Source organism: Pristiophorus japonicus, unplaced genomic scaffold, assembly GCF_044704955.1.
Source record: "Pristiophorus japonicus isolate sPriJap1 unplaced genomic scaffold, sPriJap1.hap1 HAP1_SCAFFOLD_540, whole genome shotgun sequence".
Classification (NCBI taxonomy): domain Eukaryota; kingdom Metazoa; phylum Chordata; class Chondrichthyes; family Pristiophoridae; genus Pristiophorus; species Pristiophorus japonicus.
This window is the reverse complement of record NW_027254447.1, coordinates 203757-230728: the sequence shown is the minus strand read 5'-3', so window position 1 is coordinate 230728 and position 26972 is coordinate 203757. Positions and strand designations below refer to the sequence as shown.

The 26972-nt window shown below is 49.2% G+C and overlaps 1 protein-coding gene across 2 annotated transcripts in view; it reads right to left on the bottom strand.

The window, feature by feature from the left end:
• Positions 1-2391: 2391 nt before the first annotated feature.
• The window catches only part of LOC139254458 (zinc finger protein 436-like), a 49141-nt gene continuing 24560 nt past the window's right edge, over positions 2392-26972 (bottom strand). Inside the window, exon 4 of one of the 2 annotated variants that reach the window (XR_011592006.1) lies at positions 2392-2405. The gene's annotated coding sequence lies outside the window, so the exon portion shown is untranslated. Of the gene's footprint in view, positions 2406-15952; positions 16168-26972 lie in introns of those variants that run through there. The other variant, XR_011592007.1, reaches the window with a different exon arrangement.

Genomic DNA, 26972 nt, shown 5'->3' with positions numbered 1-26972 from the left:
GTTGCAGAGAGTGGGATTGGTGACTTATAATGGGGCACAATCGCCGTTATAAAGAGCGGATTCTTAAATTGCTGGCGGGAAATTAGAGTTTCTTTAATCTCTGTTGGTTGATATTCTGAAATTGGCGGGCTTTTTGAAATTGACCAACTGTCAGTTTCAGTTCAGCCAATCAGGGGCCAGTAATCCCTGCCCTTCATTTTCACTCTCGGTGCTTGGTTCAAACTTGATTGGCGCCGGGCTGCAGCCAATCACAGCCCCGGGGCGGATCCTCACACACTTTAAAAGGAGGCCCCAGAGGAGTCGCCGCATTAACAGTCCGTGTGTCCAAGATTGTATTGAGATAATAGCCAGGACCAAACAGACAGCGCGTAAATCCACCGGAGGGAAAGCTCCTCGCAAACAGCTGGCGACCAAAGCGGCCCGGAAGAGCGCTCCGGCCACGGGCGGAGTGAAGAAGCCTCATCGCTACCGACCCGGCACCGTGGCTCTGAGGGAGATCCGCCGCTACCAGAAATCCACCGAGCTGCTGATCCACAAACTGCCCTTCCAGCGCCTGGTGCGGGAGATCGCTCAGGACTTCAAGACTGACCTGCGCTTCCAGAGCTCCGCCGTCATGGCCCTGCAGGAGGCCAGCGAGGCTTACCTGGTGGGGCTCTTTGAGGACACCAACCTGTGCGCCATCCACGCCAAGCGAGTCACCATCATGCCCAAAGACATCCAGCTGGCCCGCCGCATCCGCGGGGAGCGCGCCTAGACTTCCCCTGCCTCGGCTCGAAGCTTCAGCACCAAGTGCAACAACGGCTCTTTTCAGAGCCACTAAATCAGCAAAGGAAAGAGCTGCGATCTCCTGTAACCAGAGCTTCGTGTTGTTCATTAACCCACTGTAGGGACGGGCAGAGGGTGTGGGACTGATTACTGATCGTGTATTTATATACCAGCTCCGTTCATATGGGAGTTATTGACTAATAACTAATGAGCCCTTTAATATTTTCAGAAACTGACATCGGCTTTGCGTCGCTCTGACCCCAAGTTCCCCGGGGCAAAGCACAGATTTCCCCATTCGGTGTTGCCGGAGAATGGGGGCAGGCAGATCTGGGAAGCACTGCAATGGATCCGGGTCCTGTGTGTGCACATCGCTCGCTGATGCAATGCGGTCTGAACTGGCTGGCTTAGCAGAGAAATATACAGCCTGGGAACAGAAGCAGCATTCAAATTATCTCAAACCAGACCAGAATTAAACTAGGCTCTTTGATTACTATATTAATTCATCACCGCCAACTCTCTAATTTTCATAGACAGACTAAAGAATATTTAAAGAACCGGTGGCGGTATTTATACAATTGTTGAGTGACAACTGTAGTTCAGTTATTCGCTGTTAACTGGAAGAGTGTATGTGTGAGCAGAGAACCGTAATGCAGAGAACGGGAACTGAAAACTCCCCCATACGGATAAGGGGTAAGCCATTTGGGACTGAGATGAGGAGAAACTTCTTCACTCAAGAGTTGTTAACCTGTGGAATTCCCTACTGCAGAGTTGTTGATGCCAGTTCGTTAGATATATTCAAGAGGGAGTTCGATGTGGCCCTTATGGCTAAAGAGATCAAGGGGTGTGGAGAGAAAGCAGGAAAAGGGTACTGAGGTGAAAGATCAGCCATGATCTTACTGAATGGTGGTGCAGGCTCGAAGGGCCGAATGGCTTATTCCTGCACCTATTTTCTATGTTTACAGGTCTGAAATAAGCCAATCTATCGGTACATGAATTAAAGGGCTCTGACTCAATTAAGTCAGTAAGCAGCCCTTCCACAGATACTGTGGTCGGCTCTGAAAAGAGCCTTTGGGTTATTAGATTAAATCTTGTCCGCTTTACTTGCTCTTGGACGAAGTGGTGGTTTTCTTGGGCAGCAGCACAGCCTGGATATTCGGCAGCACCCCGCCCTGAGCGATGGTCACCTTTCCCAGCAGCTTATTGAGCTCCTCGTCGTTGCGGATGGCCAGCTGCAGGTGTCTGGGGATGATGCGGGTCTTCTTGTTGTCGCGGGCCGCATTGCCGGCCAGCTCCAGGATTTCAGCGGTCAGATACTCGAGCACAGCAGCCATGTAGACCGGGGCTCCGGCACCCACACGCTGAGAGTAGTTCCCCTTTCGCAGGAGCCTGTGAACACGGCCCACAGGGAACTGCAGTCCGGCCCGGGAGGAACGAGCCTTGGCCCGAGCTTTACCGCCGGTTTTTCCTCTTCCAGACATTTCCACAATCCACAGGTTCAGAAAAAGAATGCAAAACTCCTCCCTCATCTGCTCTTCTTATACATTCTGGAGGGATACAGGGAGTGAACTTGTGATTGGTCGCTCTGCGGTGCATTTCATTGGTCTTTTCCGATGACCAATCACCATCTGCTTAGCCTGCCACTGAAAAGAGGGCGAAAATTATTGTTCGACTTCCAACGAATCTTCAATTTCAAAAACCCCGCCCGTAATTTTTACAATGCGGATTATGTTAATAAATTCATCATTAGCCAAAGATTTCCAAACACATTTTATTCCATATTGCCTTCCAAATTCCAGGATGTTACAATCAGGATTAAATTAGGGTTCACTTTCAAACATTCTGTTACGGGACACATTCCAGCTCATTCTTTGTACAATTTGGGAATCACAGATCATGGATAATCCTCCGCACAGGCGGGAGTGAGACCAGAACTGGAAGTCCTTCTGTGAAAAGAGAAGAGGGACAGAGTGTTCCAACTGCCCCGTTCTGGTCTCTGTAAGAACTTCCATTCTGAGTTGTTGCACACGCAGGCTCCGGGTAATAAGCGGGTTGACTAACTAGATTTTTTTTTTGAAAAAGGGCTTGAGAGAGAATGAGGTGAGTAAAGTCTAAAACAAGACCATAATTCGTCGGCAGGCGACCAGGGAGTTTATATTTTACTGGGAGGGAACTTCATCAACGAAGCTAAGGCTGAACCGGACAGTAAAACCAATTATCTGAAAATTCGTATCTAAATCTACCCTGGATCTTTAAATGTTGTCAAAAACACATGCTCAGGAAATAATTACAGTAAATTGAGATTAAAGGATGACGCGTTTGTGCAGCTCTTTCAGAGAGGTTGTGGGTGGCTCTTAAAAGAGCCGTTGTGTTTGGGGTTTGTTTCGTCAGCGTTTTACTTGGAGCTGGTGTACTTGGTCACCGCCTTTGTCCCTTCCGACACGGCGTGCTTAGCCAGCTCCCCGGGCAGCAGCAGGCGCACGGCGGTCTGGATTTCCCGGGAGCTGATGGTGCAGCGCTTATTATAATGGGCCAGGCGGGAAGCCTCACCCGCGATGCGCTCGAAAATATCGTTCACAAACGAGTTCATGATGCCCATAGCCTTGGAGGAGATGCCGGTGTCGGGATGAACCTGCTTCATCACTTTGTAGATGTAGATGGAGTAACTCTCCTTCCTCGACTTTCTGCGCCTCTTGCCGCCCTTCGGTGGCGTTTTCTTGATCACTTTCTTGGCGCCTTTCTTGGCAGTAACTGATTTCTTCTCTTCAGGCATCGTCTTGTTCAATCCGACCCAGACATGACGTAAACTTAGCTCGGAGCTCGTATTATATAGGCAGCCCCACACTCCGCCCACAGCCCTATGCTAATGAGGGATGGGTGAAGGCAACGATTGTGATTGGTGCATTCGCTGCGTTGTCAATTTCCATTGTTCTGTAATTCTCTGATTGGATATTTAAAGAGACCAATCAGATTTACTGCTCGCCACAATCTCAAATTCTTGAATTAGTTTATCAGTTACATCCCCTCCCAAGCCATACTCTGTTCTTTATCGATCGAGATATCTACATGTTCGACAGACATTGACCGGTTTGTATCCGAGATTGCCTGAGGGTCACTTCTGGTCAGGACTTGGGAGTCCTTCTGTGAGGGCAAAAGACCCTCACTGACCTTCCGCCCTGATGCTGCCTTCCTCCCACCGTTTAATTCAACATCTTTCTTATCTGTCACTGCTGTAACTATATTAGTTGTTTCAGTGTTACCTTCACTGGAATATGCTGTACCTTCTGTGCCGTAAACGTCCTATTTCCCTTAGCACAGGGGACATAAATTTAAAGTAATTAGCAGGTTTAGAGGGGAAATTTCTTCACGCAGAGGGTGGGGGTCTGGAACTCACTGCCTGAATGGGTAGTCGAAGCAGAACCCCTCCCCCCCAAAGACCACCTAATAAGACTGTTATTTTGCCATCTGGGGAGTGCACCCCAGCAAAACACCCACCCAGCACTGTGAGGGGAGACCTGCCCTCACAGCTTCCCTCTTTCCCACCCCCCCTCTCTCTCTGTCACTCTCTCTGTCTCTCCCCTCTCTCCCTGAGAGCTCTTTCCTCCTAATTAAAAAATCAAGACAATGAGCAGAGGGAGCAAGGCCCCTTCCTAATCGTTAACTAGGGGAGAGGTGTGCCTCATTAAGAGCTCCCTCTGCTCCCACATTTAACGAGGCCTATTAAGACCATTAAGGCCTGTGACCTTGGGGTGAGTGTAACCCTTAAAGGGACCCCGTGATGGCAACCCCATCTATGTCGGTGGCAGGGCCAGTTAAGACTTACGCGCAGGTGGCTTCCACAGCCACTGCGCATCCAGCTGCACTGCTACCATTTAGATTAATAACTAAAAAACATGGGGTCAAGAGCTACACTCACCTCACTATGAGCATCAAGGACTGCGTGTGGGCGATGGCTGGGGTAGTCGGCCCCTCGGCTATTGTCGTGGCCTTCAAGATGTCCAGGAAGGCTGTGTTCTTCCTGGGGTCAGAGCGGGTGGTGTCCCTGGCCCTTGAAAAGGGGCACACGGTGGGTCAGACATTCCAGCCGGTGGACCCTCTCGAGGCCACCACGCAGAGGATCATTCTTTCGAATGTCCCGCCCTTTGTTCCCGCTGAGCTCCTGCTCCCCCACCTACATCAACTGGGGGAGGTAAGGTCGGGGATTAACCCGATACCGCTCGGTCTCAGGGAGACCAGCCTGCATCATGTGTTCTCCTTCCAGCGCCAGCTTTTTGTCCGGCTGGCGCGGGAGGAGATGACAGAGGGCACCTTTAACGTGGTGCACGAGGGGACGTTGGACGGCGTGCGGTGCCATGCCTGTAGGGAGGTGGGGCATGTTCGTAAGAACTGCCCCACCTCCAAGGCCACCAAAACACCAAAGGCAGCCAAGGCTGGCGCCATCGCCACCCCTCCCCCTAGTAGCATCCGCGTGGATGCGCGGACATCGTTGGAGGCCTTTGTCTTCATGGCCTCCGGCGGTGAGGAGGGAGAGCGTCCGGGTGGAAGGAAGGCATGGAGGAAGGTGAAATACCTCGAGGCGGGTCCCCTGAGCACCGGACAGCCTCATCACCGCACCCGGCCTACCTCTGTCACCTGCCCTGAGCCCGTGCCCAAGCCCTCGACCAATACCGCAGAGGGGCTTGGGCGTGGGCACGAAAAATAAAAGGGGGGAGTGGAGCGGGAGGCCTCGGCAGTCATTGAGGTCTCCCTGTCTCCGCGCCCCCTCCCCCAGACAAAAAAGGAGGCACCGCTCCAATGAGGTGGAAGGGGAACAATATCCCTCCACGGAGGAGTTGGTGCCTGCCACATGTCCCGCGTCCCCCACCAGCACCCCCAAACCGCGCCGTAGGTGGGGGAGAATCTGTCCCCGGGGAGAGTCAGACAGTCGAGGCTGCCCAGCCTCTGCCTCCCGGGGATGGCGAGGAAGATCTGCCTGTTGTGGGGGGCGTGGGGCCGGCGGAGGAATGCGTCGCCGCTGGGTCGGGCATCCCAGGGACTGAGGTGGGCAGGGCTGAAAAGGCCGAACCTGAGCCCGCTCAGCCAATATACAACATCTCCCGGGATCTGCTCGATCTGGCAGATAAATAAAATTTTAATAATTTTAAAGAACCGACACACACTGGGCTGGGGGGTGGCGGCGGGAATGGGGAAGAATACCAACCCTCGCCCCCAACTTTGGAGGTGGGGTACTTGGAGGACCTGGAGCAGTTCTTCGACCAGGTCTCTCCATGTTCCCCGGTGCCTGGGGCTGAGGAGGAACCCCTTCCGCTGCTGCTTCCTGACCCAGCACCACAATTAAAATAGCCCAGTGGGGACTCGTCTGCCGACGATCATGGTGGCGGGATCGGGGCAGAGCCAGGGCCGGATGGAGTGGCCGGGCCGTTTGTCGCACCTCGGGTGGTCGATGGACCGGCTGCTAGCGGTGAACTCCCGGAGGGGGATGGGGACTCGGTGGAGGGTGCGGGAGAAGATCTGGAGTCCATCGCCAGTGAGGTGGTGGATCTCCTCGTGCCCGCTGCTGAGTCCCCCCTCATTCCTGTAAAGGAACTCCGGGACTTTATGGTCCAGAGCCAGGCTCGCCACAAATGAGCCCATCTGGCCCTGGAAAAATGGTCCGAGCCGGCGCTCCTCATCAGGTCCATCTGCGCTGCCGCTAAAACCATGGCCGCGGGTGGTCCCTTATCAAAGGCGTAAAGCCTTGAGCTGCGTCGGCTCAAAACATTGCTCGCTGGGCTGCTGAGGGAGTGGAGGTCAACAAACGACTCCACTCCCCCCCCACCACAATAGGTTAAGTAGAGGTTGTCATGAAGATAACCATAGCCAGGCTCAACATCAACGGCGGCAGAGAGGCACGCCGTAGATTTAACAATTTTTTACTCCTGCGGGAGGGGAAATACGCGGTGTGCTTCCTGCAAGAAACCCACACCGTTCCGGGAGACGAACGTGGCTCCTGGAATGGCAAGGAGAGGTCCGCATGAGTCACCACACTGCCACTTCTTGTGGGGTGGCCATTTTGCCGCTTGCTGCACGTCACGGTTCACCTGGGGGACGTGCCGCTCCATCTCATGAATGTGTACGCACCTCAGCCCGGCCCGCAGCAAACGCGCTTCTTCGATGAAGTGTCCGCTCTTCTTGGCTCTGTCGCTGTCGGCAACTGCATTGTCCTCGGAGGGGATTTCAACTGCACCCTCGAGGTGAGGGACCGCTCCGGTGCCACGCAGAGCATGACGGCGATCGAGAAGTTGAGGGACCTGGTCGGGTCCTTCGACTTGGTGGACGTCTGGCGAAATCGCCATCCCGACTCCAGCGCCTTTACTTGGGTGAGGCCTGGAAGAGGATGGTCCAGAATCGACTGCCTTTACGTGTCTCGGGCGTACGTTTCCTGTGTTCCGGCGGCCTCCATGCAGCCGGTGCCGTGTTCGGACCACCACCTGGTGTGGGCGGAGCTTGCTTCGCTCCACGCGAGGACGGGATCCGCGTACTGGCATTTTAACAACCAGCTGCTGGAGGACGAGCGGTTCCAGGACTTGTTCCGTCATTTCTGGGCCGACTGGAGAAGGAAGCAGGGGGACTTCCCCTCCTTGAGGTTATGGTGGGACATGGGCAAGATTCACGTCCGTGTCTTCTACCAAGAGTATGCGAGGGGGTCGACCAAGGTGCGGGCCTAGAAAAAGAGGTGCTCGACCTGGAATCCCGTCTCAGTCAGGTCGTCGAGGACCCGGCCCTGCGGATGGTGTACGAAGCGCAGAAGGCAGCGCTGAAGGACTGCAGTTCGTCAGGTCCCGAGGCGCGTTCGTGAGGTCGCGGATCCGGTTCCTGCGGGATCTGGACCGCGGCTCCCCCTTCTTCTACTCGCTGGAAAAAAGACAGGGTGTCCGTAAGCAGCTCTTGACGTTGCTGGCCGATGATGGCTCTCTGTCTCAGATCTGGAGGGCGTCAGCAACAGGGCCCGAGGATATTATGGGGCTCTGTTCTCTCCGGAGCCGTCCAGCTAGGAAGTGCGTAGAGTTTTGTGGGAGGACCTACCGAAGGTCGGCCCGGAGGGCGCCGAAAATCTGGAAGCTCCGCTAAGCCTGGCGCCCTCCACTGGCTATCGAGGGGAAAAGCCCCAGGGCTGGACGGGCTGACCCATGGAGTTCCACAGGGCGTTCTGGGACGTCCTGGGGGGTGACAACGTGCGGGTCCTGGGGGAAAGTCTGGCAACTGGGGAGATGCAGGGCAGTCATCGTCCTGCTGCCTAAGAAGGGCGATCTCCGCCTACTTAAGAACTGGCGCTCAGTCTCCCTCCTCAGCACGGACTACAAAATCTTTGGCAGGGTGATGTCTGCTCGCCTTGGCACTGTGCTGGACCACATGATCCACCCCGACCAGTCCTACACAGTCCCGGGCCGGACAATCCACGATAACATCCATCTGGTTCGGGACCTCATCCATCATTCCCAGGAGGCTGGTCTGTCGGTCACCTTCCTATCCCTCGACCAAGAGAAGGCGTTCGACAGGGTGGATCACGACTATCTGTTTGGAACTCTGCGCGCTTTCGGGCTCGGGACGCATTTCGTCACCCGGATCCGACTTTTGTATGCCACCGCGGAGTGTCTGATTAAGGTTAATGGGTCCTTGATGATGCCCCTTCGCTTTAGGAGTGGGGTGCGCCAGGGATGCCCCATGTCCAGCCAGTTATATGCCATCTGCGTGGAGCCTTTCCTGTGCCTCCTGCGGACGAGGTTGACAGGACTGGCTCTGCAAGGGCTGGGCATGGAGGTCGTCCTCTCAGCTTACGCCGATGATGTGCTCCTCACGGTAGAGGATCCCACTGACCTGCGGAGGATGCGTGAGTGCCAGCAGATTTACTCAGCCGCATCCTTCGCCAGTATCAACTGGGAGAAATGTTCCGGACTCCTGGTGGGTCAGTGGTGAGTGGACTCCCTGCCAGAGGAGCTCAGGCCTTTTGCCTGGAGCACGACCCATCTCCTCTATCTGGAAGTCTACCTGAGCCCTGACGAGGAAGCCTGACCGGCGAACTGGCAAGAGCTGGAGGCCAAGGTCGCCGTTCGCCTCGGGCGCTGGACAGGACTGCTCGAAGTGCTGTCCTACAGGGGTCGAGTGCCAGCTGGTGGCCGCTATGCTGTGGTACCGGCTGGTCACTTTGACCCCTCCCCCTGCGTTTGTCGCCAAGATACAGAAGAAGCTGGTGGACTTCTTCTGGAACAACAGGAAGCACTGGGTCTCTGCGGCGGTCTTGAGTCTCCCGCTTAGGGAGGGCGGTCAGTTGTTGGTGTGCGTCAGCACCCAGCTAGCGACTTTCCGTCTTCAGACCCTGCAGAGATACCTTTACGTTGAGCCCCCTCCTAGGTGGCGTGCACTGGTGACGCATTTCTTCCGCCAGCAGCACAGCCTCAACTACGACATGCAGCTCCTGTTTGTGAGCTTGGGGGGCATCAGGACCACCATCGAGGGGCTGCCTGTCTTTTACCAGGAACTCATCAGGGTCTGGACAAAGTCTCCACCAAGCGCAGCTCTCCACCGGCTGGAGTGGCAGCTGTCCTGCAGGAGCCGCTGCTCGGGAATCCGTACCTCCACGACCGAGGTTTCAGGTGGCAGTCGAACAAGAGGGCTGCGGCTGGCGAGGTGACCAGGGTCAGGGACCTGCTCAATGATGGAGGAGCAGGCTGGATGACGCCAGACATGCTGGCTTGGCACCTAAATTCGGCCGAAGTCCGCTGCATGGCCAATGCCATTGAGTCGCTAAAAACAGCTCTGGGCCCTGACTCCATTAAGTGTGTCGAGGAGGCTCAAGCACGTGAGGAGATCCCGTCCGAACTGCCCCCCGTCCGGACAGAATTCCTCATCGGTGCCAAACCGCGGAACCTCCCTTGGGAGCCGGCGCCTCACAACTTGAGCCACCTCGGGGAAATCCCCTCCGTGCCTTTCAGTTCTGCATGGAGGGGTTTCCTGTACAGGCTGCTCCTGCACACTCTCAACTTTGCCATCCTCGTCTGCCATCCGGACACTCCATGGCGTACCATCTTGCCATCTGGAGGAGGCAGGGGTCCCCGATGGAATGCACTCTATGCGGGAGTTCTCCCATTATTTATCGGGGACTTGGCCTGGAAGGTGGTACACGGAGCAGTCCCATGCAATAAATGTTTAAGTTGGTTCACGGGCTCCCAGGCCGCCTGCAATTTCTGCGGTCTGGAAGAGTCCCTGTTCCATTATTTAAAGGGGCTGCTCCTCAATTTCTGGCTGCACTTCAGTCCCACATTCCTGATCTTTGGGCACCCTGTGCAGAGGGGAGCGGGTAGGTCCGAAGGCCTTCTTGTAGGACTGCTCCTGGGCACGGTCAAGGGTGCCATCAGCCGGTCCAGGCAGCGGGCGGTCGAGGGGGTCGTTCAGCCTGACTGCCTGCCTTTCTTCCGTGCTTACATCCGGGCCAGGGTGTCCCTAGAGATGGAGCACGCGGTGTCCACCGGTACGCTCGCGGCCTTCTGCGAGAGGTAGGTGCCGGAGGGACTGGAGTGCATTGTCACCCCCGGCACCAAATTTTAATATGATTTTATATGTTTTGAAGTTTGATTTGTTTTAATTGCTGGGTTTTAGTGTCCCCCTTCCCTTTTATAGGGGACACTTGTAAATTATGGTTTTTCTGCCCCAAAAAAAACCCACAAAAATAACAAAAAAAAAAAGGGCACAGAAAAGTGTTTGGAGTGTCCCCCAGATCTGGGGGCACTTGGATTAATTTATGATGTTTTCCCCAAAAGAGTTGTGCTGTAAAGGGCCTATTTCCCTTAGCACAGGGGACAGAAATTTAAAGTAATTGGCAGAAGGTTTAGAGGGGAAATTTCTTCACGCAGAGGGTGGGGATCTGGAATTCACTGCCTGAATGGGTGGTCGAGGCAGAAACCCTCACCACATTTAAAACTACTTGGATGTGCACTTGAAGTGCCATAACCTGCAGGGTTACGGACCTAGAGCTGGAAAGTGGGATTAGGCTGGATAACCTTTTATTGGCCGGCACGGACACGATGGGCCGAAGTGGCATCCTTCCGTCCTGGAAGCTTCGATGATAAATGTCTATAATTCTGAAACTAAAAGGATATACCATCCATCGTGCATATGCTGATTTAAAACATATAGACCTTGGCGAAAATATCTATCTATACAGAACAAAATATAAATCAACGATATCTCCCTCCAGCTCCCCGCCCCTCCTCCCCTCCCCCACTCCCTGTGAGGCGGTGGTTGGCACTGAGACGAGCCTTTGCTTTGTGCTTGGGGGAGAGGGTCGCGTTGAATCCATAGAAAGTGCGGCCCTGCCGTTTCAGAGTGTACACCACATCCATGGCAGTGACCGTCTTGCGCTTGGCTGCTCAGTGTAGGTCTAAACTGGCCGGCTAAGGAAGAGAAATACACAGCCCGGGAACGGCCGGAGCTCCCGGGCACAGAACCAGCATTCAAACTCTCAAACCAGACCATAATTAAACTAGGCCCTTTTAATAACAGCCGACTCTCTTCATACAGCTTTCATTGATAGACTAAAGAATATTTAAGGAACCGGTTGCAGTATTTATACAAGTTTTGAGGCTCTGACAACTGTAGTTTAATTATTAGCTGCTAACTCGAACAGTTTGGGTGAGCAGAGAACCGTAATGCAGATACCAGGAACTGAAAACTCCCGCATACAGGTCTGAAACAGACCAATTTATCGGTACCTGAACTGAAGGTCTCCAATAATACAGTAAGCAGCCCTTTCAGATACTGTGAGTGGCTCTGAAAAAAGCCTTTGGGTTATTAGATTAAATCTTATCCGCTTTACTTGCTCTTGGACGAAGTGGTGGTTTTCTTGGGCAGCAGCACAGCCTGGATATTAGGCAGCACCCCACCCTGAGCGATGGTCACCTTTCCCAGCAGCTTGTTGAGCTCCTCGTCGTTGCGGATGGCCAGCTGCAGGTGTCTGGGGATGATGCGGGTCTTCTTGTTGTCGCGGGCCGCGTTGCCGGCGAGCTCCAGGATTTCAGCGGTCAGATACTCGAGCACAGCAGCCATGTAGACCTGGGCTCCGGCACCCACACGCTGAACGTAGTTCCCCTTTCGCAGGAGCCTGTGAACACGGCCCACAGGGAACTGCAGTCCAGCCCGGGAGGAGCGAGACTTGGCCTTGGCCCGAGCTTTACCGCCGGTTTTTCCTCTTCCAGACATTTCCACAATCCGCAGGTTCAGACAAGGAATGAGAAACTCCTCCCATATCTGCCCTTCTTATACCTTCTGGAGGGATGCAGGGAGCCAACTTGTGATTGGTCACTCTGTGGTGGATTTCATTGGCCGTTTCCGATGACCAATCACAGCCTGTTTAGTCCACCAAAGAAAGGAGGGCGGAAATTACTGGTTCCCAACAATCAGAATCTAACGATTTTTAAAATTCAAAAATCCCGCCAATAATTGTTAAAATTGCGGATTATGTTAGTAACTGCACCGTTAGCCATATATTTCTAAACAATTTGTTTCCTTTTGTCTTATTCCATGTTTGCCTTGCAAATTCCAGCCTGTTACAATCAAGATTAAATTCGGCTTCAGCTTCAAACTGTCTGTAACGGGCGGGACTCAGTCCCCACTGATTCTGTAACGGGACACATTCCAGTTCCAGCTTTGTAAAAGTGAACTTGTTTTCACAGGAGCTGCTGTGGGGGTGAGACCAGAACGGAGAGTCCTTCTGTGAAAAAAGAGGGACAGAGTGTTCAAACTGCCCCTGTTCTAGTCTCTAAGAACTCCCATTCTGGGTTGTTACACTGCGGGGAGTCTCTGGTTAATAAACAGACTGAGCGCAATGGAATAAAACAAAACGTGAAAAGGGCTCGAGTGAGAATGTGACTGAAATCGGAGTTTCCTCGCCCCCCAAAATAAATTCGTCGGCAGGCGCTGTTAATGAACGGGTCTGAGAACAAAGTGAAAGCGACCAGGGACGTGTTTGTAGTTGACTCTGCAGGAAATTCCAGCGACACCAAGGTCGAACCCCTCAGTGAAGCTGCTTATGAGAATTCAAAACTAAATCTACAGCTGGAACTGTAAAGGTTCTCATACACAGTTGTTCGGGAAATAATTATAGTAAATTCAGTCTAAAGGGAGATGTATTTTTTGCAGCTCTTTTAATGATGTTGTGGGTGGCTCTTAAAAGAGCCGTTGTGTTTGGGGTTTGTTCTGTCAGGACAGCGTGGAGTTTTACTTGGAGCTGGTGTATTTGGTCACCGCCTTTGTCCCTTCCGACACGGCGTGCTTGGCCAGCTCACCGGGCAGTAGCAGGCGCACGGCGGTCTGGATCTCCCGGGAGCTGATGGTGCGGCGCTTGTTGTAATGGGCTAGGCGGGAAGCCTCACCCGCGATGCGCTCGAAAATATCGTTCACAAACGAGTTCATAATGCCCATGGCCTTGGAGGAGATCCCGGTGTCGGGGTGAACCTGCTTCATCACTTTGTAGATGTAGATGGAGTAACTCTCCTTCCTCGACTTTCGGCGCTTCTTACCGCCCTTTGGTGGTGTTTTCTTGATAACTTTCTTGGCACCCTTTTTTGAAGCTGGTTTCTTTTCCTCAGGCATCGTCTTGTTCAGTCGGGCACAGATATGAAGCAAATTCTGCTCCAGGCTAGTATTATATAGGCAGCCCCACACTCCGCCCACAGCCCTATGCTAATGAGGAATTGGTGAAGGCAATGACTATGATTGGTTCATTGGCTGCGTTGTCAATTTCCATTGTTCTGTATCTCTCTGATTGGTCTCTTTAAACATCCAATCAGATTTATTGCTCGCCACAATCTCAAATTCTTAAATGAGGTCATCAATTGCATCCCCTCCCGATTTGTACTCTGTTCTTTATGTTTCTGTTCTGCTCTCAGGTAAAAATGGTTAATGACGGCCGGACTTATGAGCAAGTTTCATTCACATTTTTTCCTATATATATATCTGAACAGCAAACTCGCTGCTGTGTTTGTCGATCTAGATTTTTATATGTTCGAGACATTGACCGGTTTGTAACCGAGATTGCCTGAAGGTCACTTCTGATCAGGACTTGGGAGTCCTTCTCTGAGGGCAAGGGGCCCTCACTGTCTTTCCGCCCTGATGCTGCCTTTCTCCCATCGTTTAATTCAACACCTTTCTTATCTGCCACTGATGTAACATGGATGTAACAGCACGAATTTATGAAGGGGAAGTCATGTTGGACAAATTTGCTGCAATTCTTTGAGGATGTAACGAACAGGGTGGATAAAGGGGAAGCAGTAGATGTAGTGTATTTGGACTTCCAGAAGGCATTTTCAAGGTGCCACATAAAAGGTTACTCACTGCACAAGATAAAAGTTCATGGGGTTGGGGGTAATATATTAGCATGGATAGAGGATTGGCTAACGAACAGAAACCAGAGAGTCGGGCTAAATGGTTCATTCTCACGTTGGCAATCAGTACCCAATGGGATGCCACAGGGATCAGTGCTGGGACCCCATCTATTTATGATCTATATTAACGACTTGGAAGAAGGGACCGAGTGTAACACAGCCAAGTTTGCTGACGATACATAGATGGGAGGAAAAGCAATGTGTGAGGACACAAACATTCTGCAAAAGGACATAGACAGGCTAAGTGAGTGAGCAAGAATTTGGCAGATGGAGTATAATATTGGAAAGTGTGAGGTCATGCACTTTGGCAGAAAAAAATCAAAGAGCAAGTTATTATTTCAATGGCAAAAGATTGCAAAGTGCTGCAGTACAGCGGGATCTGGGGGTACTTGTGCATGAAACACAAAAGGTCAGTATGCAGGTACAGCAAGTGATCAGGAAGGCCAATGGAATCTTGGCTTTTATTGCAAATGGGATGGAGTATAAAAGCAGGGAAATCTTGCTACAGTTGTACAGGGTATTGGTGAGGCTACACCTGGAATACTGCATGCAATTTTGGTTTCCATATTTACAAAAGGATATACTTGCTTTGGAGGCAGTTCAGAGAAGGTTCACAAGGTTGATTCCGGAATGAGGGAGTTGACTTATGGGGAAAGGTTGAGTAGGTTGGGCCTTGGAAGATTGAGAGGTGATCTTATCGAAACATATAAGATTATGAGGGGGCTTGACAAGGTGAACGAGAGAGGATGTTCCCACTGCTAGGGGAGACTAGGACTAGAGGTCTTAATCTTAGAATAAGAGGCCGCCCATTTAAAACTGAGATGAGGAGAAATTTCTTCTCTGAGGGTTGTGAATCTGTGGAATTCGCTGCCTCAGAGAGCTGTGGAAGCTGGAACATTGAATAAATTTAAGACAGAAACAGACAGTTTCTTAAACGATAAGTGAATAAGGGTTTATGGGGCACGGAAGTAGTCCATGATCGTATTAAATGACAGAGCAGATTCGAGTGGCCGTATGGCCTACACCTGCTCCTATTTCTTATGTTTTTATGTTCTTATGTTCTAACTACATTAGTTGTTTCAGTATTACCTTCATCTGGAATGCTCCGTAAATGTCTATGATTCGAAAACTAAAAGGACATCCTGTCCATCGTGTATATGCTGATTTAAAACACCTAACACCACAATATCGATTTTGGCAAAAAAACATATCTATGCAGAACAAAATGTAAATCAACTATCTCGCCCCCGTTCCCCGGGTCACTGCTCTCTCTGTGAGGCGGTGGGTGGCTCTGAGAAGAGCCTTTGTGTTGTGCTTGGGGGAAAGGTCGCGTTGTTCAGCCGCCGAACCCATCGAGAGTGCGGCCCTGCTGTTTCAGAGCGTAGACCACATCCATGGCAGTGACCGTCTTGCGCTTGGCGTGCTCAGTGTAGGTGACCGCATCGCGGATCACATTCTCCAGGAAAACCTTCAGTATCACGCGGGTCTTCTCGTAGATCAGGCCCGAGATTCGCTTGACTTTGCCTTTACCCAATCCTTTGCCTCCTCATCCAGTCATGGTGATTCTTTACTCAAATCACCGCTGAATGTTAATCTCTCGCCTTACCCATTGTCTGTTGAGACCACCAATGAAACGAGGGCGGAAATTCCTGTCAACAGTCAGACCTCGAACGATTTTTAATTTCAAAAACACCGCCAATAATTTTTTTAAGTGCGGATTATGTTAATAAATTCACCATTAGCCAAAAGTTTACAAACAGGTTTTACTTCCTTTTATTTTATTCCATATTTCCCTTACAAATTCCAGACTGTTAAAATCAGGATTAAATTCGCGTTCACTGTCAATCTGTCTGTAACGGACGGCAATCAATCCCCACTGACTCTGTAACGGGGCACATTCCAGCTCAAACTGTGTAAAAGTTGGGAATCACAGATCATGGATCGATCCTCCGCACAGGGGGAAGTGAGACCAGAACTGGAAGTCCTTCTGTGAAAAGGGAAGAGGGACAGAGTGTTCACACTGCTCCCGTTCTGGTCTCTGTACGAACTCCCATTCTCGGTTTTTACACTGCGGGGAGTCCCGGGTTAATACAAGGATTGACCTGCAACAGGAATTGAAAAATAAACTCGAAAGGGGCTTGCGAATGAGGTGACTGAAATGTGAGTCTCATCCCCTAAACAAGCTCCTAATTCCTCGACAGGCGCTGTAAATGGGAACGAGCGACAAGGAACCGTGTTTGTAGCTTGAATGGCGGGAAATTCAACAGCGGCCTAACGTCAAACCGGACAGTGAAGCTGCTTATGAGAAATCAAAACTAAATCCACAGCTGGAACTGCAAAGGTTCTCAAACACACATGTTCAGGAAATAATTACAGTAAATTGAGTCTAAAGGGTGATGCGCTTGTGCAGCTCTTTCAGAGAGGCTGTGGGTGGCTCTTAAAAGAGCCGTTGTGTATGGGGTTTGTTCTGTCAGGACAGCGTGGAGTTTTACATGGAGCTGGTGTACTTGGTCACCGCCTTTGTCCCTTCCGACACGGCGTGCTTGGCCAGCTCCCCGGGCAGCAGCAGGCGCACGGCGGTCTGGATCACCGGGAACTGATGGTGTCAGATTCTGGTATGTGAGTGTGTATTTAATTCTGTACCTATCTATCTCTGGTATATGAGTGTGGCGTTTAATCTGTACCCGTCAGTTACTGGTATATGATTGTGGGGGTTATTCTGTACCTCTCAGTTTCGGTTATGTGATTGTGGGTTTTAATCGGTACCTGTCACTCTCTAATATGTGAGTGTGGTGTTTATTCTGTACCTTGTACATGGCCTTCTTCGACCTTACAAAGGCCTTTGACAATATCAACCACGAGGGTCTATGGAGCGTCCTCCTTTGTTTCGGATGCCCCCAAAAGTTAGTCACCATCCTCTGTCTGCTCCACGGCGAGATGCAGGCCGTGATCCTTACCAACAGATCCATCACAGAGCCAACCCATGTCCAAACTGGGGTCAAACAGGGCTGGGACTTCACCCCAACCCTCTTCTCAATCTTTCTCGCTGCCATGCTCCACCTCACAGTCAACAAGCTTACCACTAGAGTGGAACTAAACTACAGAACCAGTGGGAACCTGTTCAACCTTCGTCGACTCCAGGTCAGGTCCAACATAAGAATTAGGAACAGGAGTCGGCCATCTAGCCCCTCGAGCCTGCTCCGCCATTCAACAAGATCATGGCTGATCTGGCCGTGGACCTGCCCGCTTCCCGTAATCCTTAATTCCCTTATTGTTTAAAAATCTATCTATCTATCTGTGATTTGAATACATTCAATGAGCTAGCCTCAACTGCTTCCTTGGGCAAAGAATTCCACAGATTCACAATCCTCTGGGAGAAGAAATTCCTTCTCCCAGAGGGTTGTGAATCTGTGGAATTCTGTGTCTGGCATGCGAATCCAAGATCACCCCAACCTCTGTCATCAAGCTACAGTACGCAGACGACGCCTGCAGCTGCGTACATACAGAGGCTGAACTCCAGGACATAGTCGACGTATTCACTGAGGAGTACGAAAGTATGGGCCTTACACTAAACATCCGTAAGACAAAAGGTCCTCCACCAACCTGTCCCCACTGCACATCACTGCCCCTCAGTCATCAAGATCTACGGTGTGACCCTGGACAACATGGACCATTTCCCATACCTCGGAAGCCTCATATCAACAAGAGTAGACATTGATGAGGAGATTCAATACCGCCTCCAGTGCACCCATGCAGCCTTTGGCTGTCTGAAGAAGAGTGTTCAAAGACCAGGCCCTCAAATCTGCCACAAAGCTCATGGTCTACAGGGCTGTAGTAATACCCGCCCTCCTGTATGGCTCAGAGACATGGACCATGTACAGTAGACACCTCAAGTCGCTGGAGAAATATCACCAACTATGTCTCCACAAGATCCTGCAGGTCCCCTGGGAGGACAGACTCACCAACGTTAATGTCCTTGACTGGGCCAATATCCCCAGCATTGAAGCACTGACCACACTTTATCAGCTCCGCTGGGCAGGCCACATTGTTCGCATGCCAGACACAAGATTCCCAAAGCAAGCGCTCTACTCAGAACGTCTTCATGGCAAACGAGCCAAAGGCGGACAAAGGGAACGTTACAAGGACACCCTCAAAGCCTCCCTGATAAAGTGCAACATCCCCACTGACACCTGGGAGTCCCTGGCCAAAGACGGCCCTAAGTGGAGCACCTCGAGTCTCATCGCCGAGAGCATGCAGAAATCAAGCGCAGGCAGCGGAAAGAGCATGTGGCAAACCAGTTCCATCCATCCTTTCCCACAATGACTATCTGTCCCACCTGTGACAGGGACTGTGGTTCTCGTATTGTATTGTTCAGTCACCTAAGGACACATTTTTAGAGTGGAAGCAAGTCTTCTTCGATTCCGAGGGACTGCCTATGAATAAATATTCTGTACCTGTTAGTCTCTGGTATGGCTGTGGGGTTAATCTGCACCTGTCAGCTGCTTTGTGAGTGTGGATTTTATTCTGTTCCTCTTGGTTCTGGTATATGAATGTGGGTTTAATATCTAACTGTCAGTTTTTGATATGTGAATGTGAGATTTAATCTATACATATCAGTTTCTGGTATGCGAGTGTGGTCTTTAATCTGTACCTGTCAATTTCTGATGTATGACTGTGGGGTTAATCTGGAACTGTCAGTTTCTGGTATGTGAGTGTGGGTTTCTATTCTGCAACTGTCGGTTTCTGCCATATGTGTGTGGGTTTAATCTGTACCTGTCAGTATCTGATGTGTGAGTATAGGTTTTAACCTGTACTTGTCAGTGTCTGGTATGTGAGTGTGGGGTGTAATCTGTACATATCAGATTCTAATATGCGAGTGGGTATTTTAATCTGTACCTGTCAGTTTCTGGTATATGAGTGTAGGGTGTAATCTGTACCTGACAGTATCTGCTATATGAGTGTGGGTTACTATTCTGTACCCGTCAGTTTCTGGTATATGAGTGCGTGTTTGTTCTGTACCTGTCAGTTTCTGATATATTAATGAGTATTTTATTCTGTACCTGTCAGTCTCTGGTATGTGAGTGTGTTCTTTTTTTCTGTAACTGTCAGTTTATGATATGTGAGTGTGCATTTTATTCTATACATTTCAATCTCTGGTATGTGAGTGTGGGGTTTAATCTGTACCTACCAGTTTCTGGTATGCGAGTGTGTATTTTATTCTGTACCTGTCAGTTTCTGGTATATGAGTGTGTATTTTATTACCTGCCCATCTCTGGGATGTGAGTGTGTGTTTAATCTATATCTGTCAGTTTCTGGTATGTGAATGTGTGTTTTAATTTGGACCTGTCAGTTTCTGGAATATGTATGTGTATTTTATTCGATACCTGTCAGTTTCTGATATGAGTGTGAGGTTTAATCTGTACCTGGCAGTTTCTGTATGTGAGTGTGCATGATATTCTGTACCTGTCAGTTTCTGGTATATGAGTGTGCGTTTAATCTGTACCTGTTAGTTTCTGGTATATGAGTGTGTGTTTAAATTGTACCTGTCAGTTTTTGGTAAATGAGTGTGTGTTTAATCTGTACCTGTCAGTTTCTGGTATATGAGTGTGGGTCTAACCTGTACCTGTCAGTTTCTGGTATACGAGTGTGGGTTTAATCTGTAACTGTCATTTCTGTATATGAGTGTGGGTTTTATTCTGTATCTGTCAGTTTCTGGTAAAAAAAAAATGTGGGATTAATCTGTACCTGTTAGTTTCTGGTAAAAAAAAATGTGGGATTAATCTGTACCTGTTAGTTTCTGGTATTGGAGTGTTGGTTTTATCCCATAGCTGTCAGTTTCTGGTATGAGTGTGGGTTTAATATGTAACCATCAGTTTCTGCTAAAAAGTGTGTGGTTTAATCTGTACCTGACAGTTTCTGGTCTATGAGTGTGGGTTTTAATCTATACCCATCAGCTTCTGGTGTGCAAGTGTGGGTTTTATTCTGTATATTTCAGTATCTCGTATGAATCTGATCTGTTTCAATGGTGAAACAGCATTGGATCCTACCGCTCCAGTGGCCGTAAGATTCACAATGTAACTCAGCCACTTCGGATCACTGTTGGAGTGACAGCTTCTGCTGCCTGTGATAATAGGATTGAGGCCAGTTCTGTGTCTCTGCGCTCTGTGAATGATAATGCACTCACTGTGAGAAGGAGCTGCTTGCACTTTTCCTTGTATTCCAGATGAAGGAAATATCAGATTTATACTGGCTCAATGAAGTATTTTGCTTTGTGAATAATAATACCAGAAAAATATTAGTTATGATATGGACGACTGAGACAGAGAATATAAAATAAAGTTGTAATGAATGGAAATGTTTATAATAAAGTAAAGTATCTGGAGAGAGGAAACCATGATACAAACAGTGTCCTTGTCACAGTTAACTCAGAGACTAGGGTCCTGAACTGAAAGAAAGGTAACTTCGATGGTATGACACGTGAATTGGCTAGGATAGACTGGCAAATGATACTTAAAGGGTTGACGGTGGATAGGCAATGGCAGACACTTAAAGATCGCATGGATGACCTTCAACAATTGTACATCCCTGTCTAGCATAAATATAAAATGGGGAAGGTGGCTCAACCGTGGTTAACAAGGGAAATTAGGGATAGTTTTAAAACCAAGGAAGAGGCATATAAATTGGCCAGAAAAAGCAGCAAACCTAAGGACTGGGAGAAATTTAGAATTCAGCAGAGAAGGACAAAGGGTTTAATTAGGAGGGGGAAAATAGAGTATGAGAGTAAGCTTGCTGGGAACATAAAAAGTGACTGAAAAAGCTTCTATAGATATGTGAAGAGAAAAAGATTAATGAAGACAAATGTAAGTCCCTTGCAGTCAGAATCAGGTGAATTTATAATGGGGAACAAAGAAATGGCAGAACAATTGACCAAATACTTCGGTTCTGTCTTCACTGAGGAAGACACAAATAACCTTTCGGAAATACTGGGGGACCGAGGGTCTAGCAAGAAAGAGGAACTGAAGTAAATCCTGTACCATGTGGGAACTCAGGGACACTTCCGGTGTCCCTGGCGACTACGTGTGCAGGAAGTGTATCCGCCTCGAGCTCCTGACGGTCCGCGTTGCGGAATTGGAGCTGAGGGTGGATTCACTCTGGAGCATCCACGATGCTGAGAATGACGTGAGTATCACGTGTAGTGAGTTGGTCTTACCGCAGGAGAAGGGTCCACAGCCAGATAGGGAATGGAAGACCAGCAGGAAGAGTAGTGCAAGGAAGGTAGTGCAGGGGTCCCCTGTGGTCATCCCCCTGCAAAACAGATACACCGCTTTGAGTACTGTTGGGGGGGATGACTCATCAGGGGAGGGCAGCAGCAGCCAAGTTCATGGCACCGTGGCTGGCTCTGCTGCACAGGAAGGCAGGAAAAAGAGTGGGAGCGCGATAGTGATAGGGGATTCAATGGTGAGGGGAATAGATAGACGTTTCTGCGGCCGCAACCGAGACTCCAGGATGGTATGTTGCCTCCCTGGTGCAAGGGTCAAGGATGTCTTGGAGCGGGTGCAGGACATTCTGAAATGGGAAGGAGAACAGCCAGTTGTCGTGGTGCACATTGGTACCAACGACATAGGTAAAAAAAGGGATGAGGTCCTACGAAACGAATTTAAGGAGCTAGGAGCTAAATTAAAAAGTATGACCTCAAAAGTAGTAATCTCGGGATTGCTACCAGTGCCACGTGCTAGTCAGAGTAGGAATCGCAGGATAGCGCAGATGAATACGTGGCTTGAGCAGTGGTGCAGCAAGGAGGGATTCAAATTCCTGGGGCATTGGAACCGGTTCTGGGGGAGGTGGGACCAGTACAAACCGGACGGTCTGCGCCTGGGCAGGACCGGAACCAATGTCCTAGGGGGAGTGTTTGCTAGTGCTGTTGGGGAGGAGTTAAACTAATATGGCAGGGGGATGGGAACCAATGCAGGGAGACAAAAAGGAGGCAAAAGCAAAAGACAGAAAGGAGATGAGGAAATGTGGAGGGCAGAAAAGCCTAAGGCAAAGAACAAAAAGGGCCACTGTACAGCAAAATTCTAAAAGGACAAAGGGTGTTAAAAAAACAAGCCTGAAGGCTTTGTGTCTTAATGCAAGGAGTATCCGTAATAAGGTGGATGAATTAACTGTGCAAATAGACGTTAACAAATATGATGTGATTGGGATTACGGAGCCGTGGCTCCAGGATGATCAGGGCTGGAAACTCAACATCCAGGGGTATTCAACATTCAGGAAGGATAGAATAAAAGGAACAGGAGGTGGGGTAGCATTGCTGGTTAAAGAGGAGATTAATGCAATAGTTAGGAAAGACATTAGCTTGGATGATGTGGAATCTATATGGGTAGAGCTGCAGAACACCAAAGGGCAAAAAACGTTAGTGGGAGTTGTGTACAGATCTCCAAACAGTAGTAGTGATGTTGGGGAGGGCATCAAACAGGAAATTAGGGGTGCATGCAATAAAGGTGTAGCAGTTATAATGGGTGACTTTAATATGCACATAGATTGGGCTAGCCAAACTGGAAGCAATACGGTGGAGGAGGCTTTCCTGGAGTGCATCAGGGATGGTTTTCGAGACCAATATGTCGAGGAACCAACTAGGGGGGAGGCCATCTTAGACTGGGTGTTGTGTAATGAGAGAGGATTAATTAGCAATCTCATTGTGCGAGGCCCCTTGGGGGAAGAGTGACCATAATATGGTGGAATTCTGCATTAGGATGGAGAATGAAACAGTTAATTCAGAGACCATGGTCCAGAACTTAAAGAAGGGTAACTTTGAAGGTATGAGGCATGAATTGACCAGGATAGATTGGCGAATGATACTTAAGGGGTTGACTGTGGATGGGCAATGGCAGACATTTAGAGACCGCATGGATGAATTACAACAATTGTACGTTCCTGTCTGGCGTAAAAATAAAAAAAGGGAAGGTGGCTCAACCGTGGCTATCAAGGGAAATCAGGGATAGTATTAAAGCCAAGGAAGTGGCATACAAATTGGCCAGAAATAGTAGCGAACCCGGGGACTGGGAGAAATTTAGAACTCAGCAGAGGAGGACAAAGGGTTTGATTAGGGCAGGGAAAATGGAGTACGAGAAGAAGCTTGCAGGGAACATTAAGGCGGATTGCAAAAGTTTCTATAGGTATGTAAAGAGAAAAAGGTTAGTAAAGACAAACGTAGGTCCCCTGCAGTCAGAATCAGGGGAAGTCATAACGGGGAACAAAGAAATGGCAGACCAATCGAACAAGTACTTTGGTTCGGTATTCACTAAGGAGGACACAAACAACCTTCCGGATATAAAAGGGGTCAGAGGGTCTAGTAAGGAGGAGGAACTGAGGGAAATCTTTATTAGTCGGGAAATTGTGTTGGGGAAATTGATGGGATTGAAGGCCGAGAAATCCCCAGGGCCTGATGGACTGCATCCCAGAGTACTTAAGGAGGTGGCCTTGGAAATAGCGGATGCATTGACAGTCATTTTCCAACATTCCATTGACTCTGGATCAGTTCCTATCGAGTGGAGGGTAGCCAATGTAACCCCACTTTTTAAAAAAAGGAGGGAGAGAGAAAACAGGGAATTATAGACCGGTCAGCCTGACCTCAGTAGTGGGTAAAATGATGGAATCAATTATTAAGGATGTCATAGCAGCGCATTTGGAAAATGGTGACATGATAGGTCCAAGTCAGCATGGATTTGTGAAAGGGAAATCATGCTTGACAAATCTTCTGGAATTTTTTGAGGATGTTTCCAGTAGACAAAGGAGAACCAGTTGATGTTGTATATTTGGACTTTCAGAAGGCTTTCGACAAGGTCCCACACAAGAGATTAATGTGCAAAGTTAAAGCACATGGGATTGGGGGTAGTGTGCTGACGTGGATTGAGAACTGGTTGTCAGACAGGAAGCAAAGAGTAGGAGTAAATGGGTACTTTTCAGAATGGCAGGCAGTGACTAGTGGGGTACCGCAAGGTTCTGTGCTGGGGCCCCAACTGTTTACATTGTACATTAATGATTTAGACGAGGGGATTAAATGTAGTATCTCCAAATTTGCGGATGACACTAAGTTGGGTGGCAGTGTGAGCTGCGAGGAGGATGCTATGAGGCTGCAGAGTGACTTGGATAGGTTAGGTGAGTGGGCAAATGCATGGCAGATGAAGTATAATGTGGATAAATGTGAGGTTATCCACTTTGGTGGTAAAAACAGAGAGACAGACTATTATCTGAATGGTGACAGATTAGGAAAAGGGAAGGTGCAACGAGACCTGGGTGTCATGGTACATCAGTCATTGAAGGTTGGCATGCAGGTACAGCAGGCGGTTAAGAAAGCAAATGGCATGTTGGCCTTCATAGCGAGGGGATTTGAGTACAGAGGCAGGGAGGTGTTGCTACAGTTGTACAGGGCCTTGCTGAGGCCACACCTGGAGTATTGTGTACAGTTTTGGTCTCCTAACTTGAGGAAGGACATTCTTGCTATTGAGGGAGTGCAGCGAAGATTCACCAGACTGATTCCCGGGATGGTGGGACTGACCTATCAAGAAAGACTGGATCAACTGGGCTTGTATTCACTGGAGTTCAGAAGAATGAGAGGGGACCTCATAGAAATGTTTAAAATTCTGACGGGGTTTAGACAGGTTAGAAGCAGAAAGAATGTTCCCAATGTTGGGGAAGTCCAGAACCAGGGGTCACAGTCTGAGGATAAGGGGTAAGCCATTTAGGACCGAGATGAGGAGAAACTTCTTCACCCAGAGAGTGGTGAACCTGTGGAATTCTCTACCACAGAAAGTAGTTGAGGCCAATTCACTAAATATATTCAAAAGGGAGTTAGATGAAGTCCTTACTACTCGAGGGATCAAGGGGTATGGCGAGAAAGCAGGAGGCAGGTACTGAAGTTTCATGTTCAGCCATTACATTCAGCTCCTGCACCTATTTTCTATGTTTCTAGTCAGGAAATTGTGTTAGGGAAATTGATGGGATTGAAGGCCGAGAAATCCCCAGGGCCTGACAATCTGCATCCCAGAGTACTGAAGGAAGTGGCCCTAGAAATAGTGGATGCATTGGTGGTCATTTTCCAACATTTTATAGACTCTCAATCAGTTCCCATGGATTGGAGGGTAGCTAATGTAACCCCAATTTTTAAAAAAGGAGGGAGAGAAAACACGGAATTATAGACCGGTTAGCCTGACATCGGTAGTGGGGAAAATGTTGAAATCAATTATTAAAGACGTAATAGCAGCGCATTTGGAAAGCAGTGACAGGATCGGTCCAAGATAGCATGGATTTATGAAAGGGAAATCAGGCTTGACAAATCTTCTAGAATTTTTTGAGGATGTAACTAGAGTGGACAAGGGAGAACCAGTGGATATGGTGTATTTGGACTTTCAAAAAGCTTTTGACAAGGTCCCATACAAGAGATTAGTGTGCAAAATTAAAGCACATTGTATTGGGGCTAATATATTGACATGATAGAGAACTGGTTTGCAGACAGGAAGCAAAGAGTAGGAATGAACGGGTCCTTTTCAGAATGGCAGGCAGTGACAAGTGGGGTACCGCAAAGTTCAGTGCTGGGACCCCAGCTATTTACAATATACATTAATGATTTGGACGAAGGAATTGAATGTAATATCTCCACGTTTCCAGATGACACTAAGCTGGGTGGCAGTGTGAGCTTTGAGGCGGAAGCTAAGAGGCTGCAGGGTGACTTGGACAGGTTAGGTGAGTGGGCAAAAGCATGGCAAATGCAGTAGAATGTAGATAAATGTGAAGTTATCCACTTTGGTGGCAAAAACAGAAAGGCAGAATATTATTTGAATGGTGACAGATTAGGAAAAGGGGAGGTGCAACGAGACCTGAGTGTCATGGTGCATCAGTCATTGAAAGTTGGCATGCAGGTACAGCAGGCGGTGAAGAAGGCAAATGGCATGTTAGCCTTCATAGCGAGAGGATTTGAGTATAGGAGCAGGGAGGTCTTACTGCAGTTGTACAGGGCCTTGGTGAGGCCACACCTTGGGGAGGGCATCAAACAGGAAATTAGGGGTGCATGCAATAAAGGTGCAGCAGTTATTATGGGTGACTTTGATATGCATATAGATTGGGCTAACCAAGCTGGAAGCAATACATAGAAACATAGAAAATAGGTGCAGGAGTAGGCCATTCGGCCCTTCTAGCCTGCACCGCCATTCAATGAGTTCATGGCTGAACATGCAACTTCAGTACCCCATTCCTGCTTTCTCACCATACCCCTTGATTCCCCTAGTAGTAAGGACTTCATCTAACTCCTTTTTGAATATATTTAGCGAATTGGCCTCAACAACTTTCTGTGGTAGAGAATTCCACAGGTTCACCACTCTCTGGGTGAAGAAATTCCTCCTCATCTCGGTCCTAAATGGCTTCCCCCTTATCCTTAGACTGTGTCCCCTGGTTCTGGACTTCCCCAACATTGGGAACATTCTTCCTATATCTAACCTGTCTAACCCCGTCAGAATTTTAAATGTTTCTATGAGGTCCCCTCTCATTCTTCTGAACTCCAGTGAATACAAGCCCAGTTGATCCAGTCTTTCTTGATAGGTCAGACACTGTTTCTCTCTCTGGTATTAAAAGAAGTGGCTACAGAGATGGTGGCTACATTGGTTGTAATCTGCCAAAAATCCCTGGATCCTGGATTTTTGATTGGAAAACAGCAAATGTAATTCCCTTATTTAAGAAAGGAGGGAGACAGAAAGCAGGAAACTGTTAGCCTAACATCAGTCATTGGGAAAATGCTGGAGT